The sequence below is a fragment of the Petromyzon marinus genome, chromosome 66 (assembly GCF_048934315.1).
Source record: "Petromyzon marinus isolate PM22_M1 ecotype Great Lakes invasive population chromosome 66, UKy_Petmar_22M1.pri1.0, whole genome shotgun sequence".
Lineage (NCBI taxonomy): Eukaryota > Metazoa > Chordata > Hyperoartia > Petromyzontiformes > Petromyzontidae > Petromyzon > Petromyzon marinus.
This window is the reverse complement of record NC_133732.1, coordinates 2,598,786-2,618,777: the sequence shown is the minus strand read 5'-3', so window position 1 is coordinate 2,618,777 and position 19,992 is coordinate 2,598,786.

Genomic DNA, 19,992 nt, shown 5'->3' with positions numbered 1-19,992 from the left:
GTAAGTGCGAGTGTTCGTAAGGGCGAGTGTCCGTAAGTGCGAGTGTTCGTAAGGGCGAGTGTTCGTAAGGGCGAGTGTTCGTAAGGGCGAGTGTTCGTAAGTTCGAGTGTCCGTAAGTGCGAGTGTTCGTAAGGGCGAGTGTTCGTAAGGGCGAGTGTTCGTAAGGGCGAGTGTTCGTAAGGGCGAGTGTTCGTAAGTTCGAGTGTTCGTAAGGGCGAGTGTTCGTAAGGGCGAGTGTCCGTAAGTGCGAGTGTTCGTAAGGGCGAGTGTTCGTAAGGGCGAGTGTTCGTAAGGGCGAGTGTCCGTAAGGGCGAGTGTTCGTAAGGGCGAGTGTTCGTAAGGGCGAGTGTTCGTAAGGGCGAGTGTTCGTAAGTTCGAGTGTCCGTAAGTGCGAGTGTTCGTAAGGGCGAGTGTTCGTAAGTGCGAGTGTTCGTAAGTGCGAGTGTTCGTAAGTTCGAGTGTTCGTAAGTGCGAGTGTTCGTAAGGGCGAGTGTTCGTAAGGGCGAGTGTTCGTAAGGGCGAGTGTTCGTAAGGGCGAGTGTTCGTAAGGGCGAGTGTTCGTAAGGGCGAGTGTTCGTAAGGGCGAGTGTTCGTAAGGGCGAGTGTTCGTAAGTTCGAGTGTTCGTAAGTGCGAGTGTTCGTAAGTGCGAGTGTTCGTAAGGGCGAGTGTCCGTAAGTGCGAGTGTTCGTAAGGGAGAGTGTTCGTAAGGGCGAGTGTTTGTAAGGGCACGTGTTCGTAAGTTCGAGTGTTCGTAAGGGCGAGTGTTCGTAAGGGCACGTGTTCGTAAGTTGAGGATTATAAGGTCGCCACTCATTACACACAAAGTGCTTGCCTCAAATGAACTACATTACCTTGCCGATACCGTCAAGGAACATAGCCAATCATCACACGAACTCAGGTCATCCTCGCAGGGGCGGCTTTTGGCTGGCCATTGAACAAAGATGGTAACAGCATTGCGTGCGTCTGCGGCCGTCTGGAATGCTCTTCCTTCTGTTATTAATAATTCACTGGAAGTGTGCACTTATAAAATCCTCTAAATTTAAAAATATGTATTAAGAATTGCGTTTTGTGTTTAGTTTGGATGTAGACTCATCACACAGATACCCGTAGACTCGCACAAAGACCCGTAGACTCATCACACAGAGACCCATAGATTAATCACACAGAGACCCATAGACTCACACAGAGACCCGTAGACTGATCACCTCCGATTAGCAGAGTTGGCTGTGTAGTTTGCGAAATAAATTCAGCACACATACATACATAGACTCACAAAGAGAACCAAAGACTCATCACACAGAGACCCGTAGACTCATAACACAGAGACCCGTAGACTCATCACACAGAGACCCGTAGACTCATCACGCAGAGACCCGTAGACTCATCACACAAAGACCCGTAGACTCACACACAGACCCATAGACTCATCACACAGAGACCCATATCCTCACACAGAAACCGGTAGACTCATCACACAGACATTCGTAGACTCACACAGAGACCCGTACACTCAGACAAAGACCCGTAGACTCATCACACAGAGACCCATATATTAATCACACAGAGACCCGTAGATTCATCACACAGAGACCCGTAGACTCACACAAAAACCCGTAGACTCATCACACAGAGATCCATAGAGTCACACAGAGCCCCATAGACTCATCACACAGAGACTCGTAGACTCACACAGAGACCCGTACACTCAGACAAAGACCCGTAGACTCACACACAGACCCATAGACTCAGCACACAGAGACCCGTAGACTCATCACACAGAGACCCATAGACTCATCACACAGAGACCCGTAGACTCATCACACAGAGACCCGTAGACTCATCACACAGAGACCCGTAGACTCACACACAGACCCGTAAACTCACACAGAGACCCGTAGACTCATCACACAGAGACCCATAGACTCATCACACAGAGACCCATAGACTCACACAGAGACCCGTAGACTCATCACACACAGACCCATAGACTCATCACACAGAGACCCATAGACTCATCACACAGAGACCCATAGACTCACCACACAGAGACCCGTAGACTCATCACACAGAGACCCGTAGACTCATCACACAGAGACCCGTAGACTCACACACAGACCCGTAAACTCACACAGAGACCCGTAGACTCATCACACAGAGACCCATAGACTCATCACACAGAGACCCATAGACTCATCACACAGAGACCCATAGATTCACACAGAGACCCATAGACTCATCACACAGAGACCTGTAGACTCACACAAAGACCCGTAGACTCACACAGAGACCCGTAGACTCATCACACAGAGACTTTTAGTTTTTTTGTCCTTCCCCCGCACCTCCGCTTAACACGGCTGACTACGTACGGTGCGAAAGAAGTTCAACGTGCATACACACCTGTCACAGGATCGAGGAAGGTGGCGGCGGCTGCTTAGGGAGGCCTACATCCAGCAGTGGATAGTACCTGGCTGATGGTGATGATGATGGCAGTAGTGGCGTGGGTGAGATATCACACACATGCGTGCGCGTGCGTGTTTTGGTTACAAATCGAGAAACACAATTAGTGGACAGGGTCACACTAACTCCATCGTGTGTTCTCTGTGTGTGTGTGGGGGCATGGGGATCGGTCGTGTAGCGGTTAGTGCTACGCTGCGCTCCGAACCCGGGCCACCCGAGTTCGATTCCCGCTCATGGCCAACACCGGTGACGATTATTCAAATCGCTCCTGAGCCTCCCTTAGGTCGACTCAGCCTTAAATGAGTACCCGGTGTCGATGTTTGGACATATCGCAGCTGGGGAGACAAAAGCGGCCGGGCGTGGTGCTGGCCACCCACCCCCTCGTGTGCCGTGCCGGCCTTCACAGGCGCTGCCCCAACAGTCTGTTCAGGTGATGCGGGGATGTCTTTGTCTTTGTGTGCACATCACAAACGTAAACATCTCATTACCGGGGGCCAACTGTGGCTCGGTCATTGTCATGTTGAACAAAAACAAAAGTCCGTAGACAAAACTGACTTCAAGAATCACAAGAAGGGAAGAAACCGGTATTAACCGGTTTACCGGTGTTTCGAGACGTCCAGCTGAGCGTGTTGGCCAAACACCCTCGCCACATGCGCTTGTACAACTTTGATTACGATGGTGGTGATGGAGGTGATGCTGGTGGTAGTTAACATCTCGCCAAGATGGCTAGGAGATGTTAACTCCCTCTCCTTGTATACAATAGATCGTGGGTTTGACCTTGCTGCCTGCTGTATATTTGGAATGTGCGTGTCTCTATCTCTTTTGCATCACCACGGTGAAGCTGGATGTAATTATCAGCGAAACGTCGTACTCAAATTTTAAATTATGTTGATTCACTCTTCAACACACCGGTGGGCTAAAGTAGTGAACTATTTGTCCTTTGTAAACGTGACACATTTTTTTACTGTTTGGCCGTGTCGGGTGGTGGAGGGTTACGACACATTTATAAATAACGCGATCTAACCCAAAAACCTTTTTTCGATTTAAAGCTTTCGTGACTGCAATGATTCATCTTCTTTGGTTCTTTCGGTAAAGTCACGTAGAATGATAATAAAATAATAAATTGATAGAATAAAATAACACAATAATATTATCACGACGTTTCGGCCACAACACAATGCGGCCTTAATATTATTTTGTTATTTTATTTTATCAATTTATTATTTTATTATCATTCTACGTGACTTTACCGAAAGAACCAAAAACCTTTATTATGAATAATATTGGTCGCGAAAGCCTACGTGTTAATCTGAGTATATGGTGGTCTGTGTAAGTCGATGTAATTATGTATGTGTAGTGGCGCAACACGCGCGTGTTTATAACGGCTGCATGCACGCGCAGGAAGACCGTCCATGTAATTTAAAGTAGGACATGGACTGGAATTGAAGAGACCGGTACCTGTCAATCACAGGAGGAATCTTCCGGACAGAATTATTCTGGAAGGGTTGCGAGGGCTATGTAAGACGAGCAAATGAGCTCGGAGGGGCAGTGGGCTGAAGACAGAAGACAAGACAAGTTGAAGCCGGACCCGCACAGGCGAGCTAGAGTTATCCCTGGGTGAGAGTAGTCCTGTGTGGGCTCCTATAGGATAGGGGTAGAGACTCTAGGGGCGTGAGCCCAGTCCGTACGTCGGCTCTCTAAAAAAAACCCCTGGGGCTACCGTGGCATCAACCCTCTGAGACAGCGAGACACGGGACCCGTATAGGCTAGGGGTAGGAGGCGCTAGGGGGCGTGAGCGCAGTCCGTACGTCGGCACGCTTAAACGCCGCGGCTGCCGTGGTATCGATCCGCTGAGACAGCGAGACACGGCAGCCGAAAGGGTCCAGGAAAGGATCGTAGAGAGGGGAACCGGGAGGCGACGAGCGAGAGAGCGAATCTCGGCATGCCGCAACAAGTGTTGAAAAAGTGACATTGTGAATAAAGTGTCCCGGGAAGAAAAAGACAAGAAGTCGCCCGCCTCCAATCTACAACACTACATATGTATGTGTGTTGAACTTCTTTCCCAACGTACGTGGATAACTGTGCTAATAGGAGGTGTGTGTACCTGCGATAAGTATGTCTGCTCGTTTAACACTGACTCCAAACTCTTTGTCATGAGACTGCTCCCAGGTTTTCGCTGTTTAAGTTTGGTAAATGTGATACTGGCTGCTGCTGTGGTGGTTATGGTGATGTTGCTGCTCATGCTGCTGCTGTTGATGATGCTAATAGCCATTAGCTTTTGCTAATTTCCCTGATGAGCAACAATTAGACGTTCTGTTATTTTAACCCTGGGTCTGTTAGTCTGGGTCAAGACGACCTTGAGATCAGGGATGATGTCACGGGCGCGGGGTACATGGTGAAGTGAGTGGTGGCTAGGAGATGTTAACTACCTTGCCTTGTATGCAGGAGGTCGTTTGGTCGATCCTGACCCTGACTCTTACTGTATATTTTGAGTTTGCGTCTCTCTCTCTCTCTCCCCGTGGTTGCGTGGATGTTTCTCCGGGGTCTCGGGGTTTCCCTCCACGCTGAGAATCAACATCACGCGTTTAGAATATTTGGCTGCTAAAATAAAATGTCCACGCGATTAGTCACTTCATTGAGCTATCATTTGTGGCCAGGACGCTTCTGAAAAATAGCTATATAGCTCAGTTGGTCTTACCTGGTTAAATAAAATATAGTTTACCTGAAAGTTTAGTTTGAGTGTCTCCTCTCATCTCACTCTACTCTCCTCCACGCAATCCCCTACATCTCTCATCTCACTCCACTCCTCTCCACGCACTCTACAATCTCTCTCATCTCACTCCACTCCAAAGAGTATGGATCCCTGCAGTCACGAAAACTTCAAATCTAGATTGCTGCTATACACTTCCACGTGATGACGATGACGTGGCTCGGAAATGTTAACTACCTCGCCTGGTACGCAGGATGTCGCGGGTTCGATCTCAACCCTGACGCCACGGTGACTAGGAGATGTTAACTATCTCGCCTGGTGTACAGGATTTCGCGGGTTCGATCTCAACCCTGAGGCCACGGTGGCTAGGAGATGTTAACTAACTTGCCTGGTGTACAAGAGGTCATGGGATCGATCCCGACCCTCACGCCACGGTGGCTAGGAGATGTTAACTATCTCGCCTGGTGTACAGGAGGTCGTGGGATCGATCTCGACCCTGACGCCACGGTGGCTAGGAGATGTTAACTATCTCGCCTGGTGTACAGGAGGTCGTGGGTTCGATCTCGACCCTGACGCCACGGTGACTAGGAGATGTTAACTATCTCGCCTGGTGTACAGGATTTCGCGGGTTCGATCTCAACCCTCACGCCACGGTGGCTATGAGATGTTAACTATCTCGCCTGGTGTACAGGATTTCGCGGGTTCGATCTCAACCCTCACGCCACGGTGGCTAGGAGATGTTAACTATCTCGCCTGGTGTACAGGAGGTCGTGGGATCGATCTCAACCCTGACGCCACGGTGGCTATGAGATGTTAACTATCTCGCCTGGTGTACAGGAGGTCGTGGGTTCGATCTCGACCCTGACGCCACGGTGACTAGGAGATGTTAACTATCTCGCCTGGTGTACAGGAGGTCGTGGGGTCGATCTCGACCCTGACGCCACAGTGGCTAGGAGATGTTAACGAACTCGCCTGGTACAGGAGGTCGTGGGTTCGATCCCGACCATGACGCCTGCTGCTGTACATTTGCAGTTTGTGTGTCTCTCTCCCCGTGGTCGCGTGGATTTTTCTCCGGGCCCTGCGGTTTTCCCTCCCACCTTTAGAATCATCACCACGCGTTCAGAGCATTTTGGCTGCTGCTATAAATTCCCACGTGATGATGATGATAATGACGATAAGCCACTTCGTTGCGATATCATCTGTGAAAGCCCAGCAGCTTCTGGAAAAGAAGCTACATAGCTTAGTGGGTGTTATCTTATCTTGTCTTAAAATAATGTATATGGCGCCTTATCCAAGAATTAACAACGGTACGACAACACATTAATGCAGTGGTGAAGATGAGGTGAATTACATAGATAATGAGACGAAGTAATTGGGGCAAAATCTGTGATGCGTGAATTCGGTGAAAGCTACATTGATGACAGTAAATGATGATGAATGGAATTAATGGTGGCTAATGAGTGATAGCCATAGAAGCAGAATAATTAGTATTATTATACTGACAGTAAATAATAATTAATGGATTTAATTAATGGGGTTAATGAGTGAAACCCATACAATGAGAATTATTAATATTATTATTATTATTCTGATAGTAAATGATGAATGAATTGAATGAATTGGGGTTAATGAGTAATAGCTATATGTTGAGATTAATTTATATTATTATTCTGACAGTAAATGATGAATGGATTGAATTAATGGGGTTAATGAGTGATAGCCATATGTTGAGATTAATTCATATTATTAATCTGACAGTAAATGATGAATGGATTGAATTAATGGGGGTTAATGAGTCATAGCCATGTAATGAAAATGCGAAGAGTGGAAAAGTAACGGTGGCGTTTATGAGGTGGATATTAATAGGGTGGTCGTGTTGATGAGCTAGGGGTAACAATAATTTAGTTGTGAGTGAGGAGTCGAGACCTCGTGTGCGAAGGTGACTGCTTAATGTTGATAGGGGGGGGGGGGGGATATTTGTTCCAGTGGGCGAGAAGAGAGGGAAAAGAGCGAAAGAAAGCGTGGATTACGGATGGCAAAACGTCTCGGAGCTCAAGGCCACCCATTAGTGGAGCTCTGCCTGGCCACGAGAAGGCTTCATGGAGATAGAGATAGGAGGGATAGTTCGTGTCATGTTGACATTAGTTAGGGGCCGTCCATAAATGACGTCACGCACCTAGAGGGGGCGGGGGGGGGTCAGACATTTGTGACGATGTGTGACGAGGGGGGGGGGCTGGTTCGAGAAATGTGACGTCACATCAAAATGCTCAGCTTTAAATAAATATAGACAACACATATTCTTGGTTCTTTCGGTAAAGTCAGGTAGAAGGGAAACAATAAAATTATAACAATATAAAACACTACAATTCTCACGACGTTTCGACTGCAACACAAGCAATCATCATCAGGTGTGAAAACCACAGCAAGAACATTTTCCTGCTGTGGTTTTCACACCTGATGATGATTGCATCATCATCAATGATTGCATCATCATCAAGAACAAAGAATATAAATCCCTGCAGTCACGAAAGCTTTAAATCAAAATGTAGACAACACGTTCTACTTAATTAAATAGACTTTTTAATAAATGTTTTCTCCTACAACATCAGAGTGCAGCGCCACATTATATACGCACCACAATGACAATAGTTTAAAGCGATTTGAAGCATGTTTTTTTTTTCAAAATGGAATTATGGTTTGGGGGGGGGGGCAGAGCTTTGTGACGTCATATTTGAGGGGGGGTCTGACTTTTTGTGACGCCGTGTGACGAGGGGGGAGTGGTCCAAAAACGTCCAAAATCGCGTGACGTCATTTATGGGTGGCCCATTACTCCACAGACTACAGCGGTTTCTACTCTACGGCCCAGAGTTTTGGTTGGATGGTCACATTCGCACTGCGGCTCATTCATTAGTTCTACATTCATGAAGGGGGGTGGGCGGGTGGGGATATGTATGTGTGTGTGTGGCAGCGTTCGGCGAGGCATAGCAGGGAAAGTGCTCAGTCGGCTCACAAGGGGGAGCCCTGAATCAACGGATTAAACACAAGTAGAAATAATGTTAAGAATGTTTTTTTAATTCATAAAAAAAATACATGCGGCCTACCATGGAGCAAGCCCGGATTAACGCATCTGGCTACCAGCATATCAATAGAGCAGCATACAGTTGCGGTGATCCACCCAACCCCCTTTGAGGAAATCCCCGACCGATCGGGACCCGGCATGAAAGCAAAAGACGCACGATAAGTTAATCGTTGAGTATTGTAACCTTTACATCTGTTTTAATTATTAATAACACCCAAATACACGGTGCAACTAAAGTAATATATATGCGATATAGTTAACCACTACCAAGAAGCACGCGTGGTTAAATGCAGACGTGTTGATGCCTTGCACGAATAGTTGCGTGTTTATTTGCTCTGTGGACGTCTTAAAACCTCTTGTGCTATTGCTAAGTCGATTATCTTTTTACATATTCCAGTTGTTTGCTCTACCTCAGGGGCGTCGACAATCAACATAGCTAGAAGATTCTCGTTTTTTTTCTTCTCTTTTTTGAATTTGGTAGAACGTGAATGCGCACGTAACGTCACGAAGCAGTCTGCAGAGAAGCCGCATGGCGGTTCGGGAGCTGCAGGTTGAAATGATTGTCGATGTGTATAATGTTAGTTTATGGGCACTGGTAGTCTATGAGCAATGTTAGTTTATGGGCAATGTTAGTCTATGGGCAATGTGAGTCTATGGGGCACTGATAGTCTAAGGGCAATGTTAGTCTGCAGGCAATGTTAGTCTATGGGCAATGTTAGTCTATGGGGCATTGATAGTCTATGAGCAATGTTAGTTTATGGGCGCTGATAGTTTACGAGAAATGTTAGTGTATGGGCAATGTTAGTCTATGGACACTGATAGTCTAAGTTAAATGTTAGTCTATGGGCAATGATAGTCTATGGACACTGATAGTCTATGTGCAATGTTAGTCTTTGTGCAATGTTAGTCTGCGGGCAATGTTAGTCTATGGGGCACTTATAGTCTAAGGGCAATGTTAGTCTTTGGATAATGTTAGTCTATGGGGCACTGATAGTCTAACACTCTAAGGGCAATGTTAGTCTGCAGCAATGTTAGTCTATGGGGTACTGATAGTCTATGTGCAATGTTAGTCTGCGGGCAATGTTAGTCTATGGGGCACTGATAGTCTAAGGGCAATGTTAGTCTGCAGGCAATGTTAGTCTATGGGGTACTGATAGTCTATGTGCAATGTTAGTCTGCGGGCAATGTTAGTCTATGGGGCACTGATAGTCTAAGGGCAATGTTAGTCTGCAGGCAATGTTAGTCTATGGGCAATGTTAGTCTATGGGGCACTGATAGTCTAAGGGCAATGTTAGTCTGCGGGCAATGTTAGTCTATGGGGCACTGATAGTCTGTGGGCAATGTTAGTCTATGGGCAATGTTAGTCTATGGACACTGATAGTCTATGTGCAATGTTAGTCTTTGTGCAATGTTAGTCTGCGGGCAATGTTAGTCTATGGGGCACTTATAGTCTAAGGGCAATGTTAGTCTTTGGGTAATGTTAGTCTATGGGGCACTGATAGTCTAAGGGCAATGTTAGTCTGCAGGCAATCTTAGTCTATGGACAATGTTAGTCTATGGGGCACTGATAGTCTAAGGGCAATGTTAGTCTGCAGCAATGTTAGTCTATGGGGTACTGATAGTCTATGTGCAATGTTAGTCTGCGGGCAATGTTAGTCTATGGGGCACTGATAGTCTAAGGGCAATGTTAGTTTATGGGGTACTGATAGTCTATGTGCAATGTTAGTCTGCAGCAATGTTAGTCTATGGGGTACTGATAGTCTATGTGCAATGTTAGTCTGCGGGCAAGGTTAGTCTATGGGGCACTGATAGTCTAAGGGCAATGTTAGTCTATGGGGCACTGATAGTCTAGATTTGAAGCTTTCGTGACTGCAAGAAATTCATACTCTTTGGTTTTATTGGTAAAGTCACGTAGATAAAATAAAACAAATTTCGATTTAAAGCTTTCGTGACTGCAATGATTCATCTTCTTTGGTTCTTTCGGTAAAGTCACGTAGAATGAGAATAAAATAATAAATTGATAAAATAAAATAACACAATAAGATTCTCACAAAGAATTCTCACAAAGAATATTATTGTGTTATTTTATTTTATCAATTTATTATTTTATTCTCATTCTACGTGACTTTACCGAAAGAACCAAAGAAGGGGAAACTAAAACAAAATAAAAGAAAACAATTAAATCACGACGTTTCGGAGGCAACACAAGCTTCCGTCTTCAGGTGGAATAGTCACAGCAGAATATCTGTGTCAGGAGCACAGTTCAGAGACGGCCGCGATTATATACAGGTTAAGGTGGGGGGGGGGGGGGAGTCAGTTAGGGGTGTGGGTGGGTGGGAGGGCTGGGTTAGGCAGCCTTTTGATAAACTGCAGGGGGTTCGAGGGGAGGGGGTGGTGCACTTCAAGAGAGCGGGTACAATCCACTTTGCACTGCACGAGAGCGGGTAAAACCCACCTTTTGTTATGCTGCATGGGGCATAAGAAAAGGTGGGTTTTACCCGCTCTCGTGCAGTGCACCACCCCCTCCCCTCGAACCCCCTGCAGTTTATCAAAAGGCTGCTTAACCCAGCCCTCCCACCCACCCACGCCCCTAACTGACTCCCCCCCCCCCTTAACCTGTATATAATCCCGGCCGTCTCTGAACCGTGCTCCTGACACAGATATTCTGCTGTGACTATTCCACCTGAAGACGGAAGCTTGTGTTGCATCCGAAACGTCGTGATTTAATTGTTTTCTTTTATTTTGTTTTATTTTACTTGCGTGACTTTACCGAATAAAACCAAAGAGCACTGATAGTCTATGTGCAATGTTAGTCTATGGGTAATGGTAATGGTAATGAAGCAGTAACGTAAACAGCCGCAATGCATGTGAATACACAATATGTTACATCACGAAGCAGTAATGCAAAGAGCCGCCTACAACTCCAGAGCCGCAGCTTGGCGACACCTTGCGCTATATCTACATCCACCATACGAAGAAGAAGAAGAAGACGCTCGTGGAACACGATTTTAAAATCGAGGCTTAAAACATCTCACAATCCGCGTTAGTAGAGCAGGAACCCGTTGAATGAGCTGTCAGGGAAGACCTTGACGCTGGGGCTGGTGAAGGAGGCGCCCTGCGCTGTCAGCCACACCTCATCGCCGACCTCCAGCGGCAGCACGAAGACCCCGCTGACCAAAACCCAGCTGGGGCTCCGGGCCAGCGCCCAGTCCGAGTAGCGCAGCACCCTCTCTGAGTTGCGCATAACGTCGACGCGCGATGCTGATGCCTCGAGCGCCACGTGGAAGGAGAAGTGAAAGTGGCCCACGTGGTGGGCCATGAACTTGGCCGTTTTGATGTCGAAGTGGCCCTGCTCATTGACGATCGCGCCATCAAACGGGATCTGTGGGTGGGGGGGGGGGGGGTGAACCAGCCAGATGTGACATCATAGTGGCCCTGCTCATTGACGATCGTATCGTCAATCAGGATCCGTGGGTTGTGATGGGGCGTTTCCGTACGGTTGATTTGTGTTTATCATAATCCCGTTCATTTTCCCTACTTGCTCCCCTTGCACTGGAACAAACTTGCCCTCCACATTAAGTGAGCACCCTCCCTGTCTAGTTTCCGCTCCTCCCTCAAGACCCCCACCTCTATTCACTGGCAAATCCTTCTCTCTATCCCTAGGTGCCCCCATAATTCCCGTACCCACTAACCTCCCTCCCCATACCCCATCCCTATTCACATGTCAATTTTAACCACCATTTATAGCCCTTGTAAAGCGCCTTGGATAAAGGCGCTATATAAATATAAGATAAGATAATTATGTCTACGGGACCTTTTTGCCAGTATCAAAGTATGAAAAATGTAATTTGGCGCAATATATCTAAAGAAGGATGGGAAGTAAAATCCCCCCTACCCCTCCATTACAAAAATTGTGAAAGGAGGCAGTCTTCGAGACAGTCTGGTCCCTTCACCTGATGAAGGCCGCTTGTGTTGTGGCCGAAACGTCGTAATTTTTGTTATTTTATTTTTACCTACGTGACTTTACCGAATAGAACCAACGAGTATGGATCCTTGCAGTCACGAAAGCTTCAAATCTAGAAAGGAGGCAGTGATTAAGCAGCACATGGGCAGAATGGCACTGAGGCTCCGCACACAACACGCTTGTGCCACGCCCCCTCTGACAGCTGATCGGCGCTGGGCGTGGCCAGACAGCAGTGTGCGATATTTGAAGTATTTGTGTGCACATGCTGTTCAATCTAGATTTGAAGTTTTCGTGACTGCAGGGATCCATACTCTTTGGTTCTTTCGGTAAAGTCACGTAGGTAGACAATAAAATGAAATGAATCACGACGTTTCGATCGCAACACAAGCGACCGTCATCAGGTGGAACAGATATATCAGGAGAACTGCTGACACAGGAGAAAGAGCTGCTGCAACAAGAGTTTATATCGTATTTTGGGTTGAGCCCAGCTTCTCTAGCTCCGCCCACTTACCCCTTGGGTTGAGCCCACCAAAATCCGATATAAACTCGTTGCAGCAGCTCTTTCTCCTGTGTCAGCAGTTCTCCTGCTGTATCTGTTCCACCTGATGACGGTCGCTTGTGTTGCGATCGAGACGTCGTGATTTAATTCATATTATTTCACACCTACGTGACTTTACCAAAATATATATATAGCATTGTGATATATAACGACTTATGGTTGGTAGCTTAGCTGATTGGAGAATATAGAGTTTATTGATAACATGAAGGTAATTTATATTTTAGTTTTTATTGGTTCACTATATAGTACTGTGAATAGCTCAGATGTGTAGTCATTTCTGTGACCAGTCACTAGCAAATCACCCAGTTATTTCAATGCTAAATTCGCCTAGTTATTTCAATGCTAAATTCTCCTGTTTGATTTGTACTAAGTGCCTCGGTGAATGTGTATGCTCTGACTTTAACGTAGCTATTTCTGTAGCAGTTACAAGCGAATCACTCAGCCATTTCAATGCTAAATTCTATGCTAATCCCATTGTCAAGGGGTGCCTCTGCGGATGTGTATGCCTTAACTTAGCTATTTCAATGCTAAATTCTATGCTAATTCCTTTTAACAATGGGTGCCTCTGCGGATGTGTATGCTTTAACTTTTAACATAGCTATTTCTGTGACCAGTCACAAGCTAATCATTCAGCCATTTCAATGCTAAATTTTATGCTAATTCCTGTGTCAAGGCTCTTTGTTCCTCTCACACAGCTTAAAAGCCGTGATCTGAACGTGGCTCTCTCACTCCAGCGCTGTCCTACCAGACAGTCTCGCCCCCTTCACCTGATGAAGGCCGCTTGTGTTGTGGCCGAAACGTCGTGAGAATATTATTGTGTTATTTTATTTTATCAATTTATTATTTTATTCTCATTCTACGTGACTTTACCGAAAGAACCAAAGAAGATGAAACGTTAGCTTGATGATAGAATGTGCTGTTATATGACGATGCAGCTCAGGAGCAAAAGGTTTTAATAGTGACTATTTGCCATATTTTTTGTAGTGACATCGCAAATGTCACTGTGTAATGCCGGCCCTAGAGTGGCACGGCGTGCTGGGTATTGTCATCGCGGACACCACTTGGATGTGAGTGCAGTACCGGCCCTAGTGGGGCCCGGTGAGCGCTGACTGACAGCGCTGGATGGCGCCACGCTCGGCGTGCATTGCCGGCCCCTACAGGGTAGGGTGCGAGAGTGCCAGCCACTGGAATGGGGTTACTAAGGGCCGTGGCACTCTGGTTGACTCCGGAGGACACGTGACCAGTTGAGTCTACACAGGGGCCCCAAGTGGGGGCTAGGGGTGGTCACGTGTCAGGGTCGACATCCTGCTCGAAGATTATAGAATGTGGGCGTGACTAAGGGCGGAGCCAGCCACGTCGCAGAGGATATAAGCCGGGTTCCCGAGAGGGACTGGCTGCTGATGTTCATCCTGAAGAATCTACGTTCTACGTCCTACAAGAGTCTCCAACACGTGGACTGGGACCCAAACTGTGGTCCGGTCAGTTGTAGCTAATTACAGTGCAGTTAGTGTAGTTAGCCTGGTGGTCACCACCATAAGTTGTTATCTTGTGAAGGGGCAGTTACCCCGTGTGTTGGGTGTTAATAAATGTGTTGCCTCGAAAGAGTACGTCTGCAACCCAGTTGAACTCACTACATTTGTATTAACAATTAGTATTACGCGCCTTTGTCTCTCCAGTGGCAATCTTAACATGCCAGCCAGGTATTCATATTTAGGCTGAGTCGACCTAAGGAGGGGATCATAACCATAGCAGATAACGGCGACTGTATTTATTAAGAGAGAATCCAACTCGGTAAACAAGCCACTGCAGAGAGGACACAAAGATAAAACCCAGAGAGAGAGAGGGAGGAAAGGAGGTCATTCGCATGCCAAATGGATATTCTAGAGGTCGTTTCACAATAAACACATGGCCAGAGAAACACAACACTCCCGGGGGGTCAGCATCGACGTGTCAAAAATACATTCCACTGGGCAATAAAGAACATCTGCGTCCACACAAGCCTTGGGATGAACTCCGGAGGACGGGAGGAAGTATAGCCGAGGTGACATCCACTGGCATCAGGATGTCCAGTCAACCGGAACAAAGGGGCAACTCCGCCGACCAGATTAATGCAAGGGGCGTGATAATGAGAGGAGCTTTGGACTATTTAGGTGTCTTAGCGATGAAATTTTTATTTAACAATATACTAAAATCACACAAACCAGTCTTGCAATGGCAACCTCCGGTGTATGGTTGTCGTAATCAATATCGGTTGCTGACAACAGTGTTGAGTCTTGCAGAGTCAAAGGCGCTGTTTCTACAAGTGTTGAATTCTAAGCATCCCTGAAAGTTTTATTCTACGTTCCAACTTATATATTGAGTCACTTGCAAAGTCAATGACTTCGGAAAGTTGTCCTGTACAAAGCGAAGAGTTGTGAGAAGCTAAGAGGTGTGGGAATACATTTTCAAATAATACTGTGATCAGCTAAGACGAGTGAGAAGTTAAGTGGAGATTGGAGAAATACACCAACAATAATAATGCAATTTATAACGCGCACAAATTTGCGGACATAACGGCCGCAACTCAGAGGCTCGAAAGCGTGGCTGTCGAGGTGAGTTTTTAAATGTCTTTTGAAAGAGGCGATTAAGGTGATGCTGCGAATGTGCAGTGGGATGGCATTCCAGACTGTTGGGGCTGCCACCAAGAAACGGCGCTTTGACATGACCATCCTGGATCTTGGTATCAAGAGGACGTCGTGAGTCGCGCTGTGCAGGCATCTGCCGTGTGCTGAGCTGCAAGTCGTCAGTAATGATGAAAGGTACGGCGGGCAGGCAGATATGAAGGCAATATCGAGTGTGCATTGAATGCTGTCCAAGCTATAGGCTGGCAAAGTTCTGTTGTTCAAGTGACTGATGTTCTATGATTTATGGAGCGTTTTGGAGAGTGAGCGAGCAGCATCCTGGCCGCCGCACAGCAGGAGGTGGGGGGGGGACACCAAGCGAGCTCGCGCGAAGCAGGCAGCTCTGCTGAAAGGCAACGGGTTGAGCAGCGTGGCCACAGAGCACTCCAACTGCAGATCGAGCCTGGCGTGCAGATGACCTGCGAGCGTGCAGCGCAGCAGCTAAGGGCTGACCACGAGCGTGCTGACTCCGGAGCCCCAGAGCACCCTCCAGCTGTGGATCGAGCATGATGCACAGACATCTCCACGATCGAGCATGGGGCAGAGTGGCCGCGAGCCCACTGCAGCTGTGGACCAAGCCTGCCGATCTACACATCGTTGTGGGACTTGAGGTTTGTTCAGAAAAAAACAAAGACGATAGAAGCACCATTGTTAACGTTACCTTGTACAGGTTGGGTGCCTAGAAGAATCTCAGTTTGCATGCCTCAGACACCATAACAAAGAATCTTGTATTGTCGAGTTGCCATGACACGTTAGATTATTGTTCTGTTTGAATAAGGTGATCGTGAGATTTGGCCATTGATGTTTTGATGATCACCCGGTTACGGGTTATTGAACACGTATACTCGTGTAGTGTAGGACTCTGGAGACACTAACTGTAGAGACACCTTCTTTATTTATATTTCTCGTACTCACACTACACGACTCACTGAGCACATCACGTAACGCTGACCGCCGAGCTCGACGACGCTAACTGACTGCATAGCTGGCTGACTATCCAGCAGTGGCGGCGTCAGGCGATGACAAAGACGACAGCAGCGATGGCGACGACGAGGACGACTTCCACGGTGAGACGACCCTGATTCCCACGGACAGCCCCCAGCTCCCTGTCTCGCCCCCTTTTATTCTTCCAGCGGGATCTGGCCCCGCCCTGGCCACGCCCCCCTTCTCGAACCTTCCAGCTGGTTCTGGGAGCTCAAAGATGGATCCCTTCCATGACCTTTGGCCCAGTTCTTACCCCTTCCATGAACCCTGGCCCAGTTCTTCCCCTTGGGTGGGTACTCCCGAAATTGCTACTTCTAGTCACCAGTCGGCTCTGCTACACTACATTTGCATGGGCAATGCTGTTGGTGTTCTGATGATAATTATTTTTGGATGTTAGGGGAAGTTGACATTAAAGTTGCTTAGATTAAAAACAGGTTTCTGTGTGCTTCTTTCCTAAACTCGTGCATCATTGTCGTAATAACGAACTGTATCCTGTGGTGAGATTTGAATCCCGAGACCTGACACAATTGCACAGGTAATTGTTAAAGCGAGAACCATTAACGTTAAAGCGAGAAGCGTACATGTTAAGGCGAGAATCATTATGAGACCTCCTTTACCAGTAACAAGATAAAGTAATAGGTTTTACCCTTTCAACTTGCACAAAAACTGACACCTTTATTCAAGGCATCATGTTTGCAATAACCACAAGACAAGCAGTCAAAATGCAAACAAAAGAGACATCTCTTATAATAATATGCAATGTCCTTGAATTTGATTGGTCCACACCCGAGACGGCTTTTCTTAGAGCCTAGTCTCCACTGGTGTTGGACCAGAAGACGCCAAAAGACGTACAACTCAAAAACAGCACACTATCAGAGTATTGAGGGCTCTGGGTGAGCATTTACATTATGAGACCTCCTTTACCAGTCACAATATATAGTAATGGTAATGGAGGTCTCATAATGTAAATGCTTCCCCGAGCCCTCAATACTCTGATAGTGCGCTGTTTTTGAGTTGTACGCCTTTTGGCGTCTTCTGATCCAACACCAGTGGAGACTAAGCTCTAAGAAAAGCCGTCTCGGGTGTGGACCAATCAAATTCAAGGACATTGCATATTATTATCAGAGTTGTCTCTTTTGTTTGCATTTTGACTGCTTGTGTTGTGGTTATTGCAAACATGATACCTTGAATAAAGGTGTCAGTTTTTGTGCCAGTTAAAAGGGTAAAACGTATTACTAAGGCGAGAATCATTGATATTATCACGATTGCTGATACATACCCCGAAACAACGAAAGAGCCAATAATTAATAAGTATTATTTTACGTATATTTTATTTAATAATTTTTAAATCACAATATTTACAACAGGGAAAACAGGTGATATGATCTAAGACCCCCAGGAAGAGGTTTGTAGATTTACTGAGCATTTCTGTGAGGTCTAGGGGAGTGGAAAACATCATGGGGGGAAATAGGGATGACCCTGCTGAGGCTGTCGTGCCTCATAAATTGAAAGAAGAAGTCATCCCCGGTTAGTGGCTGGCTAAGGTGCTATCTATTGAGGAAGTACAGAAGGCGATCCAAAATCTGAGAACAGGAAAAGCACCAGGCAGAGATGATCTCCCAAGCGAAATGCTGAGGGAGGGTGGTGTTTGTGGGCAAACTGACCTAATTGACCTGGTCAAGGCCTATGATTCCATTATTTGGCCTGGGTTTTGGGTTGTTCTTCATGCGTTTAGAGTCCGTGACTCTCTGCTTACAAAAATTAAGGACCTTCATGATTGTGGGCAGACACAGGTAAAACTACGACCTCAAGAATCGGAGCCTTTCTCTGTTCACCTTGGAGTGCAACATGGATGTCCTCTAGCTCCCACATTATTAAACATATATTTCTACCATGTAGTTCATGAAGCCAATGATGGCCAATACCAGAGGAATTTCCATCTGGTACAGATACAATGGGAGGCTGATCGATGCCCATGTGCGGTCAAGGGATGGTTCCCTATTGGTCAACCATGTTAAGTATGCCGATGAGCTGGTGATTCTGCTCACTCAGAGGAGTTGGAGCACTGCTGCTGAAACTGCAGCGTGCCAGGAAGAGGTGGGGCCTTTCCATCAGCCCCACCAAAACTAAGCACCTGCCTGGGTATTTTGTGCCTTCAGGCACTACACCCCCACAACTCTCAGTTGGTGATGGGGCAGTTGTGGAGAGAGTGGAGAGTATCCCATACCTGGGCAGTGTGCACATGACCAGTTTCGGTTTGAAATCAGATGTCTCACTCTGAATCAGTCGAGCAGCATTATTTTTTCATCGGCTGTGCAATGTTGTGTGGAAGCTACCTGGTCTGCTGCTCCACACGAAGCTTCAGGTCTTCTCGGCCACGGTCATGCCCTCCCTTCTTTACGCTTGCGAAACGTGGAACTCCCTAATGTAACATCTTCCCCATTGAGAAACATTTAGGCTGACCTGCCTACGATCCATCCAGGGTTTAACCAGGCTGGATTGTGTGAGGAGCTCACGAACCCTTTAAAGATCTGGACAAAGTCGCATGCCTAAAACAGCTTTTGTTCGGCTGGATAGAGGGGGCTAAACAGGCTCTGCACGGGTAGAGAAGAGATGGAGTGATGTGGCACAGGAGGATGCAGAGCTGAGCGGACTTGCTGATGGCTGGACTTCTATGGAAGAGGCTTGCGAAGAACGATATTGGGCAGTTTGAGGCAGCCGCTCTCCAGCAACAACGGAGGGCAGAGTAGCGACTCTTACAATAACACGCGGAGCGCCGGGTAGATAAAACACAAGACGTTTGCACAGTAGAGGGCACAGGTGGTGCATGGGCCATTCATCATCTCAGTCAGTCGACCCATGGCACCTGCTGGGTCTGCCCCGTGACTTCCTGCCAGCGGGCGTTCGAAACTTCACGTGGCCTCAACGTGCACTTAGCCTGGCACAAGCGCCATGGTGATGTCACCACCACTACGTGGCGAATGGCGGTTGTTGTTGTGCACGCGAAGCACACGTGTGTGTGTGTGTGAAAGTGTCCTTCCCACGCACCTTCGATTCGCACGGTTGACTACGCATAGTGCGAAAGAAGTTGAAAGTGCATTCACACGTATCACAGCATGGATAGAGGTGGCGGCGGGTGATTATAGAGGCCTTCATCCAGCAGTGGATAGTCCCCGGCTGATGGTGATGATGATGATAGCAGTAGTCGCGTGGGGGAGATATCACACACACACGCGCGTGCTTGCGTGTTTTGGATTCCAAATCGAGAAACGCAATACGCGGAAAGGATCACACCAACTCCTTCTCTCGTGTGTCTGTGTGTGTCTGTCAACGTGAGTGTGTGGGGGAGCGGTAGTGTAGCGGTTAGCGCTAAGCTGCGCTGCGAACCCGGCGACCCGAGTTCGAATCCCACTCACGGCCAACACCGGTGATATCGATTATGTAAATTGGCCCTCAGCCTCGGCTAGATCGACTCAGTCTCAAATTGAGTACCTGGAGAGGGACATAAAATAATCGCCGCTGGGGAGATGAAGGCGGGTGGGCGTGGCAGTGCTAGCCACCCACCCCCTCGTGTGCCA